The sequence below is a fragment of the Callorhinus ursinus genome, unplaced genomic scaffold (assembly GCF_003265705.2).
Source record: "Callorhinus ursinus isolate GAN/ISIS: 27379988/994484 unplaced genomic scaffold, GSC_fseal_2.0 scaffold9, whole genome shotgun sequence".
In the NCBI taxonomy this organism is placed as follows: Eukaryota; Metazoa; Chordata; class Mammalia; order Carnivora; family Otariidae; genus Callorhinus; species Callorhinus ursinus.
The window spans coordinates 36,315,252-36,337,351 of record NW_027397071.1 but is presented as its reverse complement, the minus strand read 5'-3'; the positions used below and the strand labels follow the sequence as shown (position 1 = coordinate 36,337,351).

Sequence of the window (22,100 nt, the reverse complement as noted above, 5' to 3'; positions counted from 1 at the left end):
GTGATAGTTTTTCATTCAGAACAATTTTGTTAGGTCCTTACTTTTAAGAATTTTTTAAAAATATGGAACAATCTGATGAAAACTTTTGGGTGAGAGTGTATTATTTAAAGGGATTTTTTTTTCTTTAAAAGGAGTCTTTCTTTTTTTTTTTCTTCCTTTTGGAGTATTTAGTTTTAGAGTTAGTACAGCATTGATTTCCAAATGATTTACTCATACAAATGTTCAGCAAAGGACCCAAGTCAGTTTAATCAAGAGACAGTGTCTTGTAAATTGTGATCTGAATTGAATGGGGGAGGTGTTCTTTCCTCAGACATTTATTCTCAACTTCTATTTGAACTACTGGATTTAGGAATTTACTCCATTGAGCTTGGAACTTTCTAAGAGCCACACAATAAAATGCAATATAAGTATTCCTGTACTATAAATGCTAGTATCATTTAAGATTTTGCCTAGGAAAAGGCTCTTGTAAGCATGGGACTCAGTATGAAGGCCCGAGGAAAGAGAGTACGTGGAGGGGCTGAGTAGGATGTGGGAGATGGAAGGATAATGCCACTGACAGCTGTTCTCTATTTTCTAATTGTGCTAAGTGTCAGCTCTCAGTGGGACTGTTGATTTGGAGTACAGTGAACAAATGTCAGTGGATAAAGAAAAGCTACTATTTTATTCTCCTGAAGTGCATTTCAAGTGTCTACTATTTGCCAGACATTTTGCAAGAAATAAGAGCTTATAGTCTAGTGTAATTAAGATTTAAAATAATGAAAATATGTTGATAATATTGGCAGTTTCAGTTTCATTTAAAATATTTTGACTTCAAGGGCACCGCATCTGATGCTGATTTTGGCTCAGGTCATGGTCTCAGGGCCCTGGTCTCCCAGTGGTGAGATCAAGCCTTGTGTCTGGCTCTGTGCTCAGCATGGAGTCTGCTTAAGACTCTCTCTTCCTCTGTCCCTCCCCACCCCGCCTGCTCTCCTTCTTTCTCTCAAATAAATAAATCTTTAAAAAATATTTTGACTTCAAGTAATATAATCTATGTATGTAATATTTTTATATTATACATTGATATATTTATATGTAGCTAGCAATAGGATGAAAGAAAGCATAGTGGTATTCCTAGACTCCAATGTAGTATCTGGCACATAACACATACTCAATCAATAATACTGGATGAATGAATAAATAAAATAAATCTGCATAAAAAATCGGGAGACTCCAGTTCTTACTATGATTCTGCAATGACTGGCAGTGTGACATAACCAATGACTCCCTATTTCACTTTCCTAATCTATAAAATGAGATAGAAATACCCATTCTATCCATCTAAGAGTCTAGACAGTTCCTTGGGTAGGAACGAAACAGCAGATATGTAAAACTTGTGAATGTTTCAATAGCTGATAAATAGTCAAAATGGAGAAGATGTTTATTTGACTAAGATATTTCCATATTCTCTTTTAGAAATAAGATTTCCGATTGGCACATGTCTTAGGGAAATGAAAATCATTTTATTTTAGAAATTTAATTATATCACCATCAGGCAAGTATACTTTGTGAAATCTTGGAACCTAGTGTCTCTTAGAAATGTAGCCTAATGGCAGTGACTTGGGGCCCTGGAAAAATCTCAGGTACATCAAATGGTATCTTTCCCCCTGTCCTTTTCTACTCATGGACAGATGCTTCCCAGGGTAAATCCTTGGTACATATTTTTTCAACCTGGATTGCCTGAGAGAACAGACTAAGAGGGAAGAGGTGCACACTCACAAATTTGAGACTGAGATGAAAGAGGCATATTTTATTCAAAGTTCAACATCCACTTATTTTGAGGATAGAGGTATCTGTGTTGTGACTCATGCATGCTGTGAAAAAAATGCCAAGTGTCTTGATAACTAATGTTAGTAAGGAAAGATTCCTCAAGAGGGGGCAGAAGCTCATGAAATGCTAATCTTTGAATACAAGAGCGAGAATCAATTTTAGATCCTAATCTTTTTGGAACATTTCAAAGGACTTAATATTTTGGTTAAAAAAAAAGAAATTTATATATTCTGAGAGTAATGATAAACACTTTTCTTTATTACTATTCATCTTTGAGGTTTTCTTTTTTTCTTACTGCTTTGGCTTTCCCGTTTTGCTTTTGTCTTCATGCTGTCCCTCATCTTCCCTCTAAGCTTTCAGACTAAACATGGTATTCATTTCCTTTCAAGCTTTCAGACTAAACATTCTATTTACCTTAAAAAAATCTGGTTGTGAAGGTACTCCTTTTATGCTAAGTGTTGAAAATCCATAAACTTTAAGCCAGAAGGACAATACTTCCTTCAATAACCCCTCCTTTAACAAGTGATTTTTTTCAGAGCATTAAAAATGTCATAAAAAGACATTTCCCCTGCCATTGAGTGTATGATGAGTGGCATATCTTGAGAGTGAATGGAAGAACCATTTTATAAAGTCTAAAGAACAAATACTCAGGCTTAGTTAGGGACCGCACAGTAGCAAGAAACACAGGGCAGTTCACTTGGATGACAGTGGATCAAATTAATTCTGCAAAATAACAAGGTCAGACACAGGGAACCTTCATTATAAAATGCCTTGGAGTGAAGGCTTAGCAAGAAGTCAGTCTTGCATAAGTATAAAAAGCCAAACTGTTTTTGAAACTAAATTGCTGGAGATGGTTTATTTTTATGTGATAATTTTTTTAAAATTGTAGACCTTTTACTTGAATAGAAATATTGATTTGACTAATAGGGCATACATATTTGTTTCCTCTCAAGAAAATAATAACTTCAAAGGAAGAGGTGAGTAGGACCCAAAAGAAGCAATCACAGACCACAAGCATAGAATAATTTCAATAACGTTAATTTGAGTACAAAAATCGAGTTAACAAAACCGTAGCCTCCTTCAATTTGTAATTCAAACACACAAAAATGACTTGACTTCAATAAGCAAGGCAAATTCACACTTACTTGGAAATTTCCCAGGTACTTAAGAAAGTCAAAGAGAGGACTTAAAGCAAAGAAAAATGTGTCTGATTAATAACTAATAAAACTATTGTTGATTCAACAAATGTTGTTGAATAGAATCTTTTCAACATCTTAAATATGTCTTGATGTTAAATGCAATGTTGTTGAATAGTTTCAGAAGAAATGTTGGCTCTGTATTAAGAAATCTGCATTTAATACATAACTAGATGGATTTAATATCTTGGTATTAGCCAGTCTTGAAGGAAAACAGCCATTTCCAAATTCATATAGTGTGCAATCTGCATGTTTTGAGCCTGGTAAGTGTAGCTATAGAGAATACATATTTTTAAAAAAGTAACCATGCCACTTGCTCTTTTAAATTGCTCTGCTGAATTTTTAAAAGTTTTAAAAATGGGTCCTTGTACATAGAACAGCAACTGTTGCTCATTCTGTCTTTGCCTCTACTTCGGCAAAGGGATATTTTAAAAAGGAATACATTAGGAATACATCAAGATACATAATGCAATGGGAATGTCTTACCTTTTTTTTTATTTAACCTTCACTACAAGCATTTTGACTGCCCTGCTGAAGACAATGTCTCTCACAAAACCTTCATGGCCACTTATCACTGTGGCCTCATTCTTAGATCCATCAAGGCAATTGGCCAGGACCAAAAAATATGACCGCCTATCCCTTGCTGGAATAAGACAAAGGTTGTGGTTGAAAATGAACACAGTTGAATGACTTGTAAGAATGTGGTATGGCTGAGCTAGTGTGAAAAAACACTGCTTCGGCTACATTTCCCTTGATCCTCTTTCCTCTGTGTCACCAGAATTCAGGAAGCTTATTTTGGCTAATAATAATAGCGATGTGAAACACAGGCACAGAAAATTGGGATCTCAAAGATGAATGGGGAGGACTGGTTTCAGAAGTTTGAAAGATCGAAACTTTGGGTAGAATGTATTCCAAACCAATTTGAGGTTAATCAATGACCATAAAGTTGTGTGCCAAACGGTCTCTGAGAATTTTGAAACATAAGCTGAACACACAATTGTTTTACATCACTAACAGCCAAATTCATTTTTAAAGCATGCAAAAGAGTGTTGTGAGAATTTTATAGTTTCCTTTCTGTTTATGTTCTTTATTCAAATATAAAAATATATAAATAATATACTTAATTTATATCACATATATTTACATTATTACGCCAATTATAGACATTTATATGTGTATAATTTATATACATAAGTTATGTTTGATTTATTCAAATACATGTATATATGTTAGCAGAATAATATACTAAATACTGCTGAACCCCGTTATCCAACCCTAAGAACTAAAAGGTCACCATGACTTGCATCTACCTATGTATAATTTACTATCTCATCCTACTTTCCACCAGAGAAAATTGGATTTATACTGGCAGTTTCTACACTAGTATAGGAAACTAACTATAAAGATAGTTATTTTGGCATATATAAATAAACCAAAGGCAATATCTGGTCAAATTTTTCTTGTGTTGAGATTTATTAAAATGGCTTTATATTTTAGGCAGTCTTATAGGACAATTCTATTCAACATATTTTAAGACCCATCCATATTTTTGTAAATGTTGTGCTTCATTTACCCTAACTATATTCTGATATTTGATTCAGTAAATACAACACCGTTTATTTGTCTATTCCTTTGTCAAAGGACGTTTGTGTGGCTTCCAGCATTTTGTTATTATTAGTACTGCTGTTTTTCATATTTCTGCATGTTTCTTCTTGTACACACATGCAAGAATTTTTCTAAGATTTGTATATAAGGGTAGAAATACTGGTTTGCAGGGCATGAGAATGCTTGTTAAACTTTACAAGATAATGTCAACAGGTTTTCTGAGAATAAGTCCAAATTTGCATTCCCACCAGCAGTGTACAACAGTTCCTGCCGATCCACAGCCTCCCAGATTGTCATATTTCTTAAATTTTTGGTACTCTAGTGGGTAAGCATAAAAATTACAAATGAGTTTATTAACTGATTTATAGTCCCTATCTCATTGTAGTCTAAATTACATTTCATTCATCACAGCATTTAACACATTTTTATTGAGTGCCTACTATGTGGCAGGTACTGTTGAATGCGCTGTGAATCCAGCAATAAGCAAGACAGAAAAAAAAACCCTGCCCTCATGAAGATTAAGTTCTAATTGGGCAGAGACTGAAAATGAACATAATAAATAAGTGAATTGAGGTCACAAGTGCCACTGAGGAAAATTAAGGGAGGTGGAGAATCTGGGAGTAGAGGGCCAGTTGAAATTTTAAGTAGGGTTGATTTTTGTGAGAGAGAATTTGAGCAAGGACTTGCAGTAGTGAGGCCTTAGGGATGCCCAGGGAGCAGCCAGGGCAGGCAGGAAGGATCCTGGTATGTTTGAAGAATAGTTACAAGGCCATTACATCAGGAACTAATTGAGGGAAGAGAGAGCGGTATGAGATGAATCTGAAAGGTAATTTTGGGGCCAGGCCATCTAGCATCTTACAGGCTACTCTAAAGATTTTAGCATATACATGGTGAAGTGTGAGTCTATTGAAGGGCTCTGAGCACAGGATTTACATGTCCTGAGGCCAGAGGTAGAGGTAGGTTCAAACAAAGGAGGCCAGTTAGGAGAGGATCAGAGAAATGTGAAAGATGATGGTGAATTGGACTATGGTGACAAAAATGGAAGTGGTGAAAATTGAGGAGAGATATACTTTTAAAATATTGGTGATGGGTATTAGAGAAGGTACGTACTGCATGGAGCACTGGGTGTTACACACAAACAATGAATCATGGAACACTACATCAAAAACTAATGATGTCATGTATGGTGATTAACATAACACAATAAAATAAAATAAAAAAAATATTGGCTCTTTGTCCTTGAACATGGGATATCTTTTTATTTATTTAGGTCTTTTTTTTTCTTTTTCTTTTTTCTTTCTTTATTTTTTTATTATATTAATCACCATACATCATTAGTTTTTTTTAAATTTTTTATTGTTATGTTAATCACCATATATTACATAATTTGTTTTGGTGTAGTGTTCCATGATTCATTGTTTGTTCATAACACCCAGTGCTCCATGCAGAATGTGCCCTCTTTAATACCCATCACCAGGCTAACCCATCCCTCCACCCCCTCCCCTCTAGAACCCTCAGTTTGTTTCTCAGAGTCCATAGTCTCTCATGGTTCATCTCCCCCTCCGATGTCCCCCCCTTCATTTTTCCCTTCCTGCTATTTTCTTCTTTTTTTTAAACATATAATGTATTATTTGTTTCAGAGGTATTTAGGTCTTTTATAATGACTCTCAATAATGTTCAGTTTCCTACACTCATATCTGTATATCTTTGCTTTTGCTATTATTGTAAAGAGCATCCCCCTGTCACTTCTCGCTCTTGCTTTCTGCCTTAAACATTTTTTTCAAGGGCTCCTGGGTGGCTCAGTCGGTTAAGTGTCTACCTTCCGCTCAGGTCATGATCCCAGGGACCTGGCATGGAGCCCTGCTTGGGGCTCCTTGCTCAGTGGGAGCCTGCTTCTCTCCCTCTCCCTCTGCCTGCCACTCCCCCTGCTTGTGTGCGCTCTCTCTCTCTCTGTGTGTCAAATAAATAAATAAAAATCTTTAAACATGTTTTCAGTTTGTTACTTGTGTGAGATATCATTTATTTTTGTGTAGTGTCTTTGTAACATGGTAAACCCTGCTAAATTCTTATTAATTCTAGCAATTTGTCTATAGATAATTCTAGGTATTTTATGTGGTCAATTACATCATATATAAATAATGTTTTCTTTACGTATTCTTTAAATATTTATGCTTTTAGTTTGCCTTTCTTACTGTACTGAAAAAGGTCCTCAGTAAAATTGGAATAAAAGTTAGCGATATGGGCATTCTTGGCTTATTCTTGATTTTGAAGGGAATACATTTCATATTTTACCACTGAGAGGATATTTGTGGTAGACTTTTGGCACTTATCTTTTATCAGTCTAAGAAACTCTCTTCTATTCTTAGTTTTTATTGGCTCGCCACATGAGATGCTGAATTTTATAAAATTTCCACATCTCTTAGATGATCTTGTGCTTTTCCTTTTAAATATGTTTATGTAGTTCAATAGATTTGCAATGTGAAAGTATATTTGTATTCCTAAGATAAGTCAAACTTGGTCATGTGTGTTTTTTATGTTATTCTGGATTCCATTTGTAAATCTACTGTTTAAATTTTTACATCTATATTCATAAATGAGATAAAGCTATGATTTTTCTTGCTAAAACTGTTTTTGTCTAGTTTATAAGTAATACCAGTATTTTTATTTCTCAGATTTCAAATCCACTCTACAGAATTTGTATACACTGAAGTGGTGACGAATACTTTAATACCTCGGTCCTTACTTACTAATACCCTACTTAGTAATATCTTTACTTAATCACAACATAACTTTAATACCTTACTAATACGTACAATATGTGGATTTCCTATATATTGACACAATTCAAAGATTCGTGTTAGGCCACTTGGATATTTTAAGGTAGCAGATATTTGCCCAAGCTAATGAAATCAACACTCAGTCAGTATGTATTATGTCTGTTGTGCTTTTGTAATTCATAAGGGATGATTAACTTATGTTTACAGATAAACAATGCAAGAATTATTATTCTGTGGGGCTAAGGTGTTGCAAACCAATTCCTACAAGAATGTGATGTTTTGAACATATGAATGTTAAATTAGAATCACTGTGTAAAGTGTATACTATTTTATTGTATATATATATATTTTTTTTTTTTCAAAATTTTTGTGTATATACTAGTTTCCAGATGTCCGCCCTAGCCATCTGGGCTCCTGTTATCATGTCTCCCTGCTTTTAGGTCATCTAACATTTTCAAGTTAACTGAGTCTTATTTATAGTGATTTGACTAATTCACTCTAAGGTCAGAGATCTTTTCAAGCTGTGATCCTCTTTAAGTTGTTATCACTTCTACTGAGGGTTCTAGAGGGGAGGGGGTGGGGGGATGGGTTAGCCTGGTGATGGGTATTAAAGAGGGCACATACTGAATGGAGCACTGGGTGTTATATGCAAACAATGAATCATGGAACACTACATCAAAAACTAATGATGTAATGTATGGTGATTAACATAACATAAAAAAAAGTTATCACTTCTAGATTTCACCAGACCACAGAAATTGTTAAATAAATAGAATGATTAGACCCGAATACTTAAAAACAACTTAGAAGAAAATTTGAACTAATAACTTTATAATACCAAGAAGTTGATTAAATGGATCACTTTTTTTTCTTTGTAGTATTATGGAGTTAAGAATTTGCTTTATGCGATGGCCTGGTTTGAAAATTCCAGAGATGTATTTATTTGACAACTTGATGAACTCCCTGTGCAGGATTACCGGATAAAAATGCAAGATGGGTACTATTTGGGACATATACTAACAAATATTTGCTTCTTATTCAAATTTACCTGGGTGGCTTGCAATTTTGTTTGCTAAATCTGGCAACCTTCTCCATAGGGGAATTAAAAACAAAACTAGTTTTCATAAACACAGTGTATAAGTTTAAAGTAGCACCCAGATCATCTGACTAAGCCTATTATGTAATTGCTTCAAGTGGTTAACATCTGTTCTAGTTAGTCAAAAATAAGAAAGCAACACAAGTCAATTAGGGGAGTTTGTGTACATCCTTTCTACACATTTAAGTAGAATTTTAGACAATTATTGGTACATGGATTCAGTTTGTAAGATATGGTATATCTTTTACATGTGAAATGGAAATATGTGGGATGATAAGAACAGGTGAGAGAAAAAGGAGTTGCTAGGTCCTCTCCTGACAATGACTGGGGGTGAAGACTCCTTTCAGTGGTGTGGGGATAAGTTCACTTTGAGCAACTAGCTCAAGACGCTTGGACATTCACAGATGTATTAGACATGGATGCAAGTGAAGGAAGAAGACAAAACTCTGAAACACAATTACTTGGAAAATTGGGGTCCAAGGCCAGAGAATAGTTTGGTTAAAAAGTGAATGAAATAATTGATAGTTTCAACTTGTCCCTATAGTTACCAGACAAGACCTGATGCCCTTACCTGCCCATTCTATAATCTGATGAGAAATCCTTGGATTATTCTAAAGAGCAAGTATGATAAATGCTCTTTCTATTGATACATTTTGTTTCTGAGAAGTTTATTTTCCAAGCAGAATCAAGGAATAATTCCCATTTCCATAAATAAACTTGAAATTATGTTGAGAAGAAAAACCCCAAATAACTTGAAAACCATTTTGGGAATTTGTGTTAAACCAAATAGAGAAGTCACGTAATGACTGAAGTGGTTTTTTAAATGGCCATGGGCTGAGTATGCAAATTATCTCATATAGTTAATTACTGCAGGTAGTAATGTAATTTGAGCAGAGAGGAAGGAAGAACTTACTAAGTTTTAGTGATTAAGCAGATTTTTTACTATGATTTGGTAAAAGCCATCTGCCTACCAATATGACTCCCCACCTTGGGTTAAACTCTCATTTATGAAAATCAAAGCAAAACAAAAGGTCAGACAAACACAGTATGAAATAATCATCAATATTATGTTTCCCACTTTAATTGTATACTTATGTTAAATTCCAAAAGAATATTTAAGATAAAGTGCCAAGTTGCCGAATATTATTTATGAATACCAATCTTTATTTTAATATTATCTTTTACTAATGTGCCTTTAATTAGAAATAAAAGACTGCTTAGGAAGTTGAATATCAGTCCAGTTTCAATAATTAGTCATGTTAGTTGATGATGAAGCTTCCGTATTTTGAGTAGCAGAATATTCTTAAGCCTTCTGGTATTAATGTTAATACTAATTAAAGAGCACTCTTGCCAATAAACAGCAAATGTTTCACTTTCTAAACTCATTCGTGTTTTTTGAAAAGTATCTTGAATTGGATCTGTCATTTCTTATTTCAAATACGTATGTATTTTTATTTGTTTGTTTAATTACTTTTTTATATTTTGTGGGTTTTTTCCATATTTTATAATGATTTTTCTCTGCTCTCAATGGATTAATATGTGATATACTAAAATACTTAGGGCAAATCACCTGTTAGGATAGGGTTTATAGGTACTATGGATTGTGCAAAACCATTTGCAGTTGAATAATATTCCTTACATATTAATATAGAAGCTTATTATCTCTCTAATATGCATCACTTTGGCTGGGAATAAACTTGTCTGTAAAGAATATTATTGAGCAGAAAACACATTTTGATTCTAGCAGTCTCATTGGTCAATTCCTAGTGCCAAAAAAGTCCTAGAGTCTGAGTGTTTTTTGTTCATACCTCTGAATAAGGGGTGGAAAGAAACTTTTCATCAGCTCTTTAGCTCTCCAAGCTAGAGATCTAAAGATAGCTTTTTGGTCCATGAATAAATTTCCAAGGATTTATTTGACATTTAATAAATTCTGTGTGCTATGCTGGGTAGTTCACAGCATAGTCTATGTCTTCAGAGCTTTCCTATTTATTTAAAAAAGACACAGGTTTGTGACCAAAAAATCAGATGTACATTTAACTACATTAAAGTGAGACACTGTACAACCATGTGTCTCTCTATTGTGTTGCAAAGTGCAAATTCTTCATCTGGAATTTTATACTCTCCATAGTATAACCACACCACCTTCCAAAGTTTTTGGTCCATTGTTTTCCTGCGTACAGATTCCACCACAGTTTGACCGGGCCCTTTGTAATTAGTTCAAACTACTATTAGCCAATGTTTTGATTGCTCATCATGTGTCAAGTATTTTCCAAGTATGGAATCATCTCATCCTGATAACAATTCTACAAGGTAGTTACTACTGTAACCCTCACTTTATAACCTGGAAAAAACAAAACAAAAACAAAAAAAAAGGAAAAAAGAAAAGCAAGGCATGAAGATGTTAGGCAACTTGCCCAAGGTCACGGAACGAGAGGTTGGCACTCTCAGCAGGTGAACCTCAGGTGGCTGGTCCCAGAGCGTGAAGGTGTAATCACGATGTTATGCCTCCTTGCCTGCTCTTCTGCTTCGGACCTTCTGTTCTTGTTGTTCCTCCTTACGATGCCTCTTACACCATTAAAACCTTTTCTTTTTATTGAATTCGTACTCATCTTTTAAGGTTGTTCTCAAAAGTCACCTTTTCTGATTGACCATACAAAATGTACCTTTCCTACCATTCTGAACTCCTCTATAGCACTTTGTTTAACTCTTTTCAGCTATTTATTTTTGCACTTATCTGCATTGTGAGATTATAAGCTTCTTGACTGTATCTTAATTCGCTCATTTATTGAACTGAATGAATGAATTCATGTATTCATTCAATTCTGTCCCTGTGCTAGTCTTTGCAGAACATGGAATAAGACAGAGTCCTTGACCTCAAGGAAAACCTTTTAGAGTAATTTCAACAAATAATTACTATAGCAGTGGGGCCAGTACAATGACAATAAAGAGCAAACATAGCAAAACCAGAAGTTGGAACTGAAGCTAGCTGGTGACTGGGGAGATGGAAGACAAGGAAAACTTTTAGGATTGTTGCTATAGAGCTGAAAGACCGGTGTTGAAATGATTGGTGAAGAAATGGATGGTATAGTCCTCAGTGCCACCAAACTCTGCTCCTGCACATAGTAGGTGCTTAGCAAACATTGGCAGAATTTACTCACATTGCAATCGTTACATTCATTGCCCTGTTTGTCATTCATGTGGTCTGCTTCCATGCAGACCCAGTGAGAACAACCTTGAAGCCATTGATCAGAAAAGACTTTATAGAAATGAAAAGTTTCAGCTTTTTTGAAGTTCTCTGTTGAGCAATCTCACAATTGCACATCACGGTTAATAGTTTGGCAAATATTATGGGCTTTGTAGTCTTTATTTTCTTTAAAACTGTCTATTTTTTTAGGGATTGCTAGATAAATACATGGCAGCCCTCCACACAGAGTGTGCACAACAGAACATTCAAGGATAAATCCTACCAAGCTGAGGGGATAAAAGAATTTTTAAAAAGTCAACTTGCATTTCAGGTGGTTAGTCTGGGCAAAAAGAGAATAGGAACAGCTTTTATTTAGCCCATTCAATAATTCAAATCACTGGAGAACAGTAGTGGTATCATCCCCAGGCAGCAAATTCTCTTATTTATTTTTAAAAATAATTTTTTATGCCAATGGTCTACTTGTATCATCTAATGAAAGCCAAAGATCAATTCTTCCCTGGTGAGTGCAGAGAGCTGGCCAAATGTGGCTGCATCACAGGTGACATATGTCAATACCTGTGGAATTATAAAAACAGGCAGTCAGAGTTGGCTCTGGTATTTTGACATAAAAAATGTATTATAAAGATATGAGAACATATGTGCTCTCTATGATCTTTGTACCAGGAAGAGGGTGAGTAACATTTCCAGTCTAAAAGCACTCATACTTTTTTTTATGATATTGTGGAAAATTGAGTGTCTTCAATAGTGATTGTATGTATAAAATGTTTACTTGAAATTTATTTAAATGACTTTCCTTAGCATAGTATTAAAGAAAAAGAACAGTATTTTCCATGGCATATGCCCACATTTGTGCTTTAATCATAACAGCCTCATTTTCCAAAGGTTTATTTACATAAGTGCTTTCTCTGTAAATGTTACATTAGGAAAAAATACACACATTCACATAACCTTTTAAATCAACGACTGCTGGCAAAATGAATGGAGGAGACCCAAGAAATATGCCAAAAGTGGTTTGGAAAGGTACTTAGTTTTAATGCTGTTTGTAAAATTCATTTTAACTTTGATGCCTGATTGCTTTGCAACCCTTTTTCAAGATTCCATCTGGCACCATAAGTGTAGTGGGGAATCTGTGCTGAAAAGGGAGTTTGGGAGGTGTTAAGTACATTGCCTCATGGGGATCTTGGACTAAGCTTTTCAGGCAGAGGTACTTTTGACTGATTAATATCTGGTGAAACTGACTTTACGTCTTCATCTTGTGCCCTGGAGACCTGCTTTACCAGAGTAGGCTCTCACTTCAGCACCTTTTTAGGGGATGATAATGAGACCAAAGGACCCCCTCCTAACATGGTGAAAGGTATTGTCCTCAGATATTTAGACTCCTTTTCACTTTCTAGATGCATTTTTTTAATTTAGCCAAGTGTGATTGATTGATTGATTGATTTATAAGTAGCTTCACCTCCAGCGTGGAACCCAGCATGGGACTTGAACTCACGACCCTGAGATCAAGACCTGAGCTGAGATCAAAAGTCAGATGCTTAACCAACTGAGGCACCCAGGTACCCCTCTAGATGCACTTTTTAAAGTTGCTGATGAAATTGACTAACTGTTTTGATCTTGAGCGGATAAAATCTACAAAGATAAAGCTAGAACAACAAAAGTTATGAACGTCCTAGTAACTGAGGGAAATTTTTAATGAGTTCTTCAAATTTTGTTCAGTTCTCAAACTCGCTTTTATCATTCTGATGTCATATTTTCTAAATCCATTGGGTGCATTTTTTTCTTTGTCTGGCATGGACCCAAATGTAATTGCAAAACTACAAAACAAAGTAATTTACTTTAGCTGTGAAAGTTCCGGATTATTTTATAAATGCTTTACCTTAGAAATATAAATATGTTTAAAACTGAGAGAGATCCCAGCAAACCTTATTTCAGTCACTTTTAATGCTAACTTTCTGAGGGCAATTTAAGAAAATTCTGTCTATAGTATATCCTCCCACCACCCTCCCTGGGGGGCAAAATTCTTTTTCAAGATTATACTACCATCTGTTTTCATTCATTTGGTATTTGGTTGCAATTGTTTCACAGGGTATATTTTTGAATAATAATTAATAGAAGTAAATCAAACCTCTCAGAGAAATAATTCTCATATGTGGAATAACAAAACCAGATGAAAATATGACTGGAAATATCAAGTTATTTTCAAAGTTAAGGACTGGAGATTTTGCCTTGTGGCCTTGATCAAGGTCAATAGGACTCACGTGAGTAAGTCTTGGCAAAGGGCTCTAAAATGCTATCCCTAGCAAGGATCTAAGGAAACTGGAACCAGGTTAAAAAAAAAAAAAAAGTCAAGAAAACACAGGGGTATGAAAGAAAGAAAATCTCAGAAACCCATTTTTTTTTTTTTGTAAAAGCTAGCCTAACATGTTGTATTAAATCATTCAGTATTTTTGGCAGTGTATTGGAAGTAAAATTTTATACTCCAGAGCAACCATGGCTAATTCTTCTACCTGCTATCCCTTGGTTTCTATATTTTTTCATTGGTGTTTTCTTTCCTTGGCTCTGCTGAATTCCTCTTGGGGAAGACCAATGAAGAGTCCAATTTTTCATTATTCAATATGTTCTAAAAATCTCATCAGCATGCTGGTCTCACTTTTGAAATCAATGGAGTCTCAGCCCCCTGAAGAGGTATATAACTAAATGAGAAACAGCTCATGGGAAAATGACAGGGAAACCATTTTATCATACTAATGTACATTTCAAATCCAGATGTAAAAACATGATGGACAATAGAGGCAAAACTGTTTGACAAAGGCCATAATGCAAAGAAACATATTATGTCAAGAATTAATTTAGTTCATATAACAAACGTCTCAATTAGACAAAGGGGGAAGAAAAAGAGGCAAACGTTAGCGTCATTAAGTTAATGTAATTAATGTTTAGTCAGTACGATTCAGCATGATTCAATACTTATTTGAACTCCTCAGCTAACAAGTAGTATACCAGGTTCTATAATTTTTTATTGTCATTGACTAGAAACAACATTTTCAGAATTATAAATAGTACGTTTGATCATGTTACATTATCGAAGTTTATCTATATTATCTGTATTTTATCATAGAAGCATGATTATTTCTGGGAATAATCAGAAAAATCTGGTTACTTCCTAAGAACGTTATTTCCTTTGTAGGTCTGGTTCAGTGGAAAGGCTCATTCCCTGGGGCTTCTCACTTTTTGCAAGACTGGGAGTAGTATTGTCATTCTCCAAGACTTTCAAACTCACACAAAAACTTTTCAATATGAGAGTGTAACCATTTGCTACGCAGTCTGTATCCTTTCTATCATTTACTTTTCATTTACATTTATGTAAAGTTACATAAATTTACATAAGTATAAAAATGCAAATTTTCATTCACATTTCAGGCATTTATTGAGGTAAAACGACTCCTATGTTTGAGTCATCCCCATCCCTTCACTTTCTATTATCCTATATGATTTCACCAGATCAATCACCCCAGATATCTCAATTCTCATGGCTTCTTATTTCCTCTATGCCCACGTCTCTCCTATATATTTCTCTCCAGGGACTTATCTCCACAGCCCTATCCTGAACATTGCCCTCACCTGAAATGGATTAGAAGGCTTAAACTCTGTTATCTTTCTTGCCAATTACAGCACCATTTCTTTTCAGACACCTTCCCAGCATTCCCCACACTCTTGTTCTTTGATCTGGTTGGGCATTCAGTCTCTTGACGTCCAACTTTGTCTTCTAGTTCTGGACTTTAGGTATTCCCTCCTCTTCTCAACACTCCATTCACTTCAAATGTCCTTTAGCTAACAGCCTCAGGTCCTTTGCCTCCCTGACTTTCTACATCATCCCCTAAATTCCCCTTGCAAATAAAAAACCATAAAAAAATTGCCTTCTCCTTTCCTACTCCTGTTAGATTTTAAAATCAGAGGCAATCACACTTTAACAGCTGCTCTCTGATTTATTTCAACAACTATCCTGATCTTTCCATCTGTACGTCATGCACCTTATCTTGTTCTTCTGCAAACTTAGAGATAATCTTGACTTCTATTTCAAAGAGAGAAGAGTCTGAGCCACCAACATGACCTTTCTTTATTAACTCCCCATCTTCTTACAAATATGTCTTATGTCTGCCTCTAGCTTCATTTTCTTTCCTTCAGTCTCTTAGACAGACTGAGACTAATTCCCAATTCCTTTCCATCCACCCTTTTTAAAAATCGGTATTAAGAACAAACTAAAGCAAAGATGCATCTCCAGATTACACACCACCTTATATGGCACCAGTTTATCTTAACAATAGCCTATGTATTTCCCTGGTTAAGTGACTTAGCCTGGCAAATTTGGGTTCATCAATGTTGAATGTTTGGCCAATGTCACACTGCTAGCGGTAGAGCCCCAACCCATTTCAAGTCTTTCTCTTCCCTCCACACTGCATTGTTAGCTATGTTTTCATACGCAATCTTCCAAATTAAAATTACTCTCCTTATTCATTGTATCCTTCACAGTGCTTAGCTTAGTACATTACACGGTATTGGTGGAATCTCGGCTTCAACCATGATAAAGTAATCACACTGATTCAGTGCTTTAAGTTCTGCACTTACAAGGTATAATCATGGAAGCTCTACTCTTGGTGTCCAATTTACAGAAATGTAACAGAAGATCCTTTCCAATAGCAGTCCAGTGGAGGTTGGCATGATCTTTTGAATGCTTGAAACGAAGGGGGGGGGAATCGGAGGGGGAGACGAACCATGAGAGACTATGGACTCTGAGAAATAAACCGAGGGTTCTAGAGGGGAGGGGGGTGGGGGGATGGGTTAGCCTGGTGATGGGTATTAAGGAGGGGACGTACTGCATGGAGCACTGGGTGTTATACGCAAACAATGAATCATGGAACACTACATCAAAAACTAATGGTGATTAACATAACATAATAAAAATAAATAAATAAATAAATAAATAAAAATGAATGCTTGAAAAGAGTAATGATTTACATCACTGAACTATAAAATTGTACTGCCAACTCCTAATGACTTTCTTGACTGTCAAGATTTCCCTCTCGTTCTCCAAATGCCTTAAATTATAAAAGAAGAAAAATCTGAAATACTAAAGTCATATTAGAAACTGCACCTGGAGAAAATGCTTCCAGGAGTCATAAAATCGCTAGGTTATGCAGATGAAACAATTTTATTTGAAAAAAAAATCATAAAGAGAACTTATGCCATGAATCAAAGTATCTAAAAAGAGATAGGAAAAAAAATCACTACTTTTTTTTCAATTTTCTATTCCATTTGGGATAAATATTTATCAGATACATTAAAGAAAAGTTTTTGTCCAGATAAACTTTGCATATACAATTGTGAAATTATTTGTAGATGCTGCTTTTCAGTCATATTGTGGATATTGCTTTTCAGTATAGCAGTGGAATAGCATTTCTCTCATTTGAAGTATGAAAAGTAATTTTCCTGCTTTACTTTTCTTTCCTGCTATTTTTTTGAATATTATTGCCCTTATGTACCCTGTAACTGTCACATTTGATTGGATGCATTTCCATAAGCTTTTCTAGACTTTGTTAAATGTGTATCTCTATTTATTTTAAAGGATAGATGACAACAAAAAGATTAAATCCACATGTTAAATCCAGGTTCATCTGAGGAGAAATACTTCAATATGAAGCTATTAGTAGTGCTCTGATGGAAAAGTGATACCTATCTTATTTACTGAGTGTTATTCAAGGGCATTACAGGTAAATGCCTGTCCTAGGAGAATGTAAAGGAAAGAAAACACATATCAGCACAAGTTGGGTTGTATTTTAAGACCACCCTGTGCAGTTTGAACCAATTTACTAATTGCCTAATATGGCATACAGCATAATGGGAGAAATGCTAGAAATCCCAGCCATAAAACTGATGTCATTAAACCATCGTAAGCAGAACACTGTGCATCTTTGTCCTATTAATGTGTATAATTAGAGGCCCCTTGTTCATTTCATGGCAATTATAAAATTTTTTCCAATTGTACCAGCCAGATCATTGGCATTCCTTCACATTCTGTAGTATCAGCTCACGAGATGGATTAAATGGGAATCACTCAATGTGATGTAAAAAAGGAGATCAAGAGATGAAACAAATGACTCTCTTTTGCTATCAGTTTGGGAAAACTGATGAAAGTGTTGGAAAGAAGTTGGCCAGATGGTAAAGTGTTTTATCAGAGACTAAATGACAGTGAGGTGGTTTGATATATTCAGTAATACCTGCTAAACCATTAAAAGAGAGAGAGCAATAAAATGACATGTAACCTCAGAAACATTTGCTTGTTCTAGGTTTGGGCATTCTTCTTTGAACTTATTCCTTTTTTGCTTTGGTGGAATTAGGGAATGAGATCTGGTTTTTCATGTCATAACTGCACTTTGAACTAGACTAATAGCTAGTTAGGTTCATCAGTAGAAGTAGAATTTGCCAGTACCATGTTCTGTAACTTAAAAACTTCTCTAGAGAGATTATGTGGCAGATGCAGGCTTATATATGTTAGAGTGAGTGATTCATTTGCTGGAGTTTTATGGAAAGAATTTCTTGGCTATCTGGTATGCATTTAGACCCCTCTTTTCTCTATTTGTCAACTCTGTGACCTGTTTACTTGAAATTTATTCATATAATAATATAGGGATGCCATTTGGAGAAAATCCTACCCACATAAACCCCTTTGTCTTCACCTAATTATATTTCATTGGATCCCATTGAAAGAGGAGTATTGGAGGCTTTTTTGTGGACACAAACTGTCTTCCCCACCTAGTTCCAGCCAACGTCTCTAATTCCTCCCCAGGCCTCTACGTTCAGTGTTTGTCCTCGTGTGGCCTACATTGCCCCAGTGTAGCAAGAATTCCTCATCTTGATATCTGATCGCCATTGATATCTGGTCAAATTCCTTCTCCCCTGCCCAAAAAAGGGGAGGGGCGCCTGGGTGGCTCAGTTGGATAAGCATCTACCTCTGGCTCAGGTCATGATCCCAGGGTCCTGGGATCAAGTCCTGTATCATGCTCTTTGCTTGGCGGCGAGCCTGCTTCTTCCTCTGCCTCTGCTCCTCCCCCTGCTTGTGTGCTCTCTCTCTTTCTCTGACAAATAAATAAATAAAATCTTAAAAAAAATTCCTTCTCCCCACTCCTTAGTGTCTGATCACCCTGGCCTGACCTCAGCAAGAGTCCTATCAAGTTGGTTTACCAGACTCTTCCCTTATCCTTGATGTTTCCTCTTAGTACATTTCTATCCACTGACTTCCACCCTACCACTTGGCTATAAATTTCTCCTGTCCATGCTGTATTTGGAATTGAACTCAGTTCCATACTGAAGTCTCTTTTTACCTATTTTAACAGTTCTTGAATGAAATGTGTTCTTACCACTTAAAAAAAAAACTTAAAAAACCTTTGCAAATTGTAGATAACTGTTAGCAATGAGAAAAAATTCTTGTCAAAATACATGCCAATAAATTGTGTCAGGTGGAGACTTAGTTGATTTTTCTCACTCCCCACCCCTTAAATACTACTGTGAAAAAAGCCAGTTTTAAGTCATTTGCAAGTTTATTTCAACACTCCTTTATTCCACATAAATTTCTAGTTCTTTGATTTCTTTTTTGGTAGACATGCAGGTTTTTTATTTTTGAGAGAGAAAGAGAGCGAGAGAGCATGTGATTGGGGGAGGGGCAGAGGGAAAGGGAGAGAGAGAATCTCAAGCAGGCTCCCTGCTGAATGCAGAGCCTGATGCACGGACTCTGTTCCAGGACCTTGAGATCATGACCTGAGCTGAAACCAAGAGTCTGACCCTCCACTGCCTGAGCCACCCAGGTACCCCAGACATGCATGTTTTTAAAGACCAATCTCATATTGGGTGAATCATATTACAAAAGCAGCTAGAAATTGAAGGAAATGATGGTAAATTAGATTGTAGGGCACCTGGGTGGCTCAGATCGTTAAGCATCTGCTTTTGGCTCAGGTCATGATCCCAGGGTTCTGGGATCGAGTCCTGCATTGGGCTACCTGCTCCTTGGGAGTCTGCTTCTCCCTCTGCCTCTCTCTCTCTCTCTCATGAATAAATAAATAAAATTAAAAAAAAGATTACTTGTAATTGATCACAGTCCTTATAATCTCTCTGGTATTACTTAAGGTAAGTATGCCTTAGTTTTGGGGATAAAAACTAAATATTTGGTTTATAGAGCTTGCTTCAGCAGCATATATACTAAAATTGCAACGATACAGAGAAGATTAGCATGGCCCCTGCACAAGGATGACATGCAAATTCGTGAAACGTTCCATAGTTTTGTGATGGTATCACAGGTGCAGATGTATGTCCAAACTCATCACATTGTATACATTAAATATGTGCAGGTTTTTGTGTATCAATTATACTTTAACAAAGCTATACAAAAATCTGTGCTTGTTATAAAAACTGATCAAATCCAAATGTGATCTGTACCTGAGTTAATAGTATTGTACCAACTTCAACTTCCTCGTTTTGAAAATGTATTATGTTAAAATAAAAAACAATACTTAAAAAATATTTGGTTTGGGGGGTGTTTATTAGATGCCAAGCACTATGTAATTACCATACTTGGTAAATAACTTGCCATCTCTGTATCTTACATTTTTATGGGAAGAAATAAGATATTGAATTTAATTTATATCAACTCAGTTCTTTTCAAATATACCTCTACTGTAAGTGTCCTAGAGGTGCTTTAATTAAAAAAAATTCTTGTTATTCAAGTTAAATATATTTTGTGTAGTTTGCTGAGGTTCTTATGGAAAACAATTTCATAATTGCAGGGTACTTCTCAGATTTGTATATAAACAATAATCAATTATCAACATTTCTTCTGGTTATTTCCAGAAGATAGTGCCTTCTTTGAAGAAATAAACTGGTTTTTACCAATAGCCTTACTCAGATGTAGATATATTTAGGCTTTCATGCCAGTGCCTTAGCCTTCACTAGTACTGAGTATTTATGCATAATGAAGAGAAAATATTTGCCAATGGAAAACATGTTGATATAATGAAATATGCATTCTGGCTATTAAATTCAAGAAGACTACATATGCAGGCATCTCTTTTGAGGTGATGTTTTCATGCTCAATTGCAATTATTTGAAATTCTTTTAAAGAAGTTGTTGTATTCATAATTACCTTGACTAAGTATGAACAATAAACAGATGCTTTTCAAAGACTTAACATCACTAAACAATTTCTTATGACTTTTCTTAGAGAAAAGATATGTGTATTTCTTTTGCATATGTAATGGTATGGCACCTTGAAATGGAAGAGACAATGTATTAGTCAGTTAGGGCTGCTATAACAAAATACAGACTGATTGGTTTAAAGAAACAGAAATTCATTTTCTCACCATTCTGGAGGCTGGAAAGTCCAAGATCAAGGTGCCAGCAAATTTGGTGTTTGGTGAAGGTGTCCTGGCTTGTGGACACCTCCTTCTCGCTATGTTCTCCTATCGCCTTTCCTTGTGCAGGGAAGGTGGGGGGAGAGACAGACGAGAGAGAGAGAGAGAGAGAGAGAGAGAGAGACAAAGGGTGGGAGAGAAAGAGAGTGTGAGCGAACTCTGGTGTCTCTTAGTGTAAGGACACAAATTCTGTGGAATCAGGGACTCACCTTTATGCCCTCATTTAACCTAAATTATTTCCTTAGAAGCCCTGTCTCTAAATATAGCCACATTGGGGGTTAGGCCTTCAACATATGAATTTTAGGGGGATACAAACATTCAGTCCATAACAGACCATATAATTCAACTCTGATGAAAACTTTGACTCTGGGGCGCCTGGGTGGCTCAGATGGTTAAGCGTCTGCCTTCGGCTCAGGTTATGATCCCAGGGTCCTGGGATCGAGTCCCGCATCGGGCTCCCTGCTCCTTGGGAGCCTGCTTCTCTCTCTCTCTCCCTCTGTCTCTCATGAATAAATAAATAAAATATTAAAAAAAAAAAGAAAACTTTGACTCTGGGTATGAGCATTTTGTTACAAATTGGCACACTTGCACCTTATAGAGAAACTGATTCTAGCTTCATGAAACCATCTGTAGTGCAAATATAAGACATATTTACATTCTGTTAATGAAGTGTTTCCATAGTGCAATGCAATTGGTGAATTCTGATCTATTGTTTCTTTAGTCTGAAATAGATCCTTATATTGGAGCGAAAGTATAATATTCACTTACATTACAGCTTTTCTGAAAAAAAAAGTTTATATTTCTCCATTTCTGTGACAAAACCCTTTGAAGAGTACTTTTACTGATAATCAAAATGAGACTCTAATAATACAGCTTATTGTACTACAAAAGTAAGAATTTAGTTAGGAACTAAGTGCCAGTTGATATCCGTTGATTCATTGTGATTGTATCCTCCAA

The 22,100-nt window shown here is 35.6% G+C and overlaps 1 non-coding gene across 1 annotated transcript; it reads left to right on the top strand.

Annotated features, from left to right (window-relative positions):
- The first annotated feature begins 19,915 nt into the window (after positions 1-19,915).
- Positions 19,916-20,018, top strand: LOC112824212 (U6 spliceosomal RNA). Its single transcript, XR_003208288.2, has one exon. It is a non-coding gene; the product is annotated as a U6 spliceosomal RNA (small nuclear RNA).
- The last annotated feature ends 2,082 nt before the right edge of the window (positions 20,019-22,100 follow it).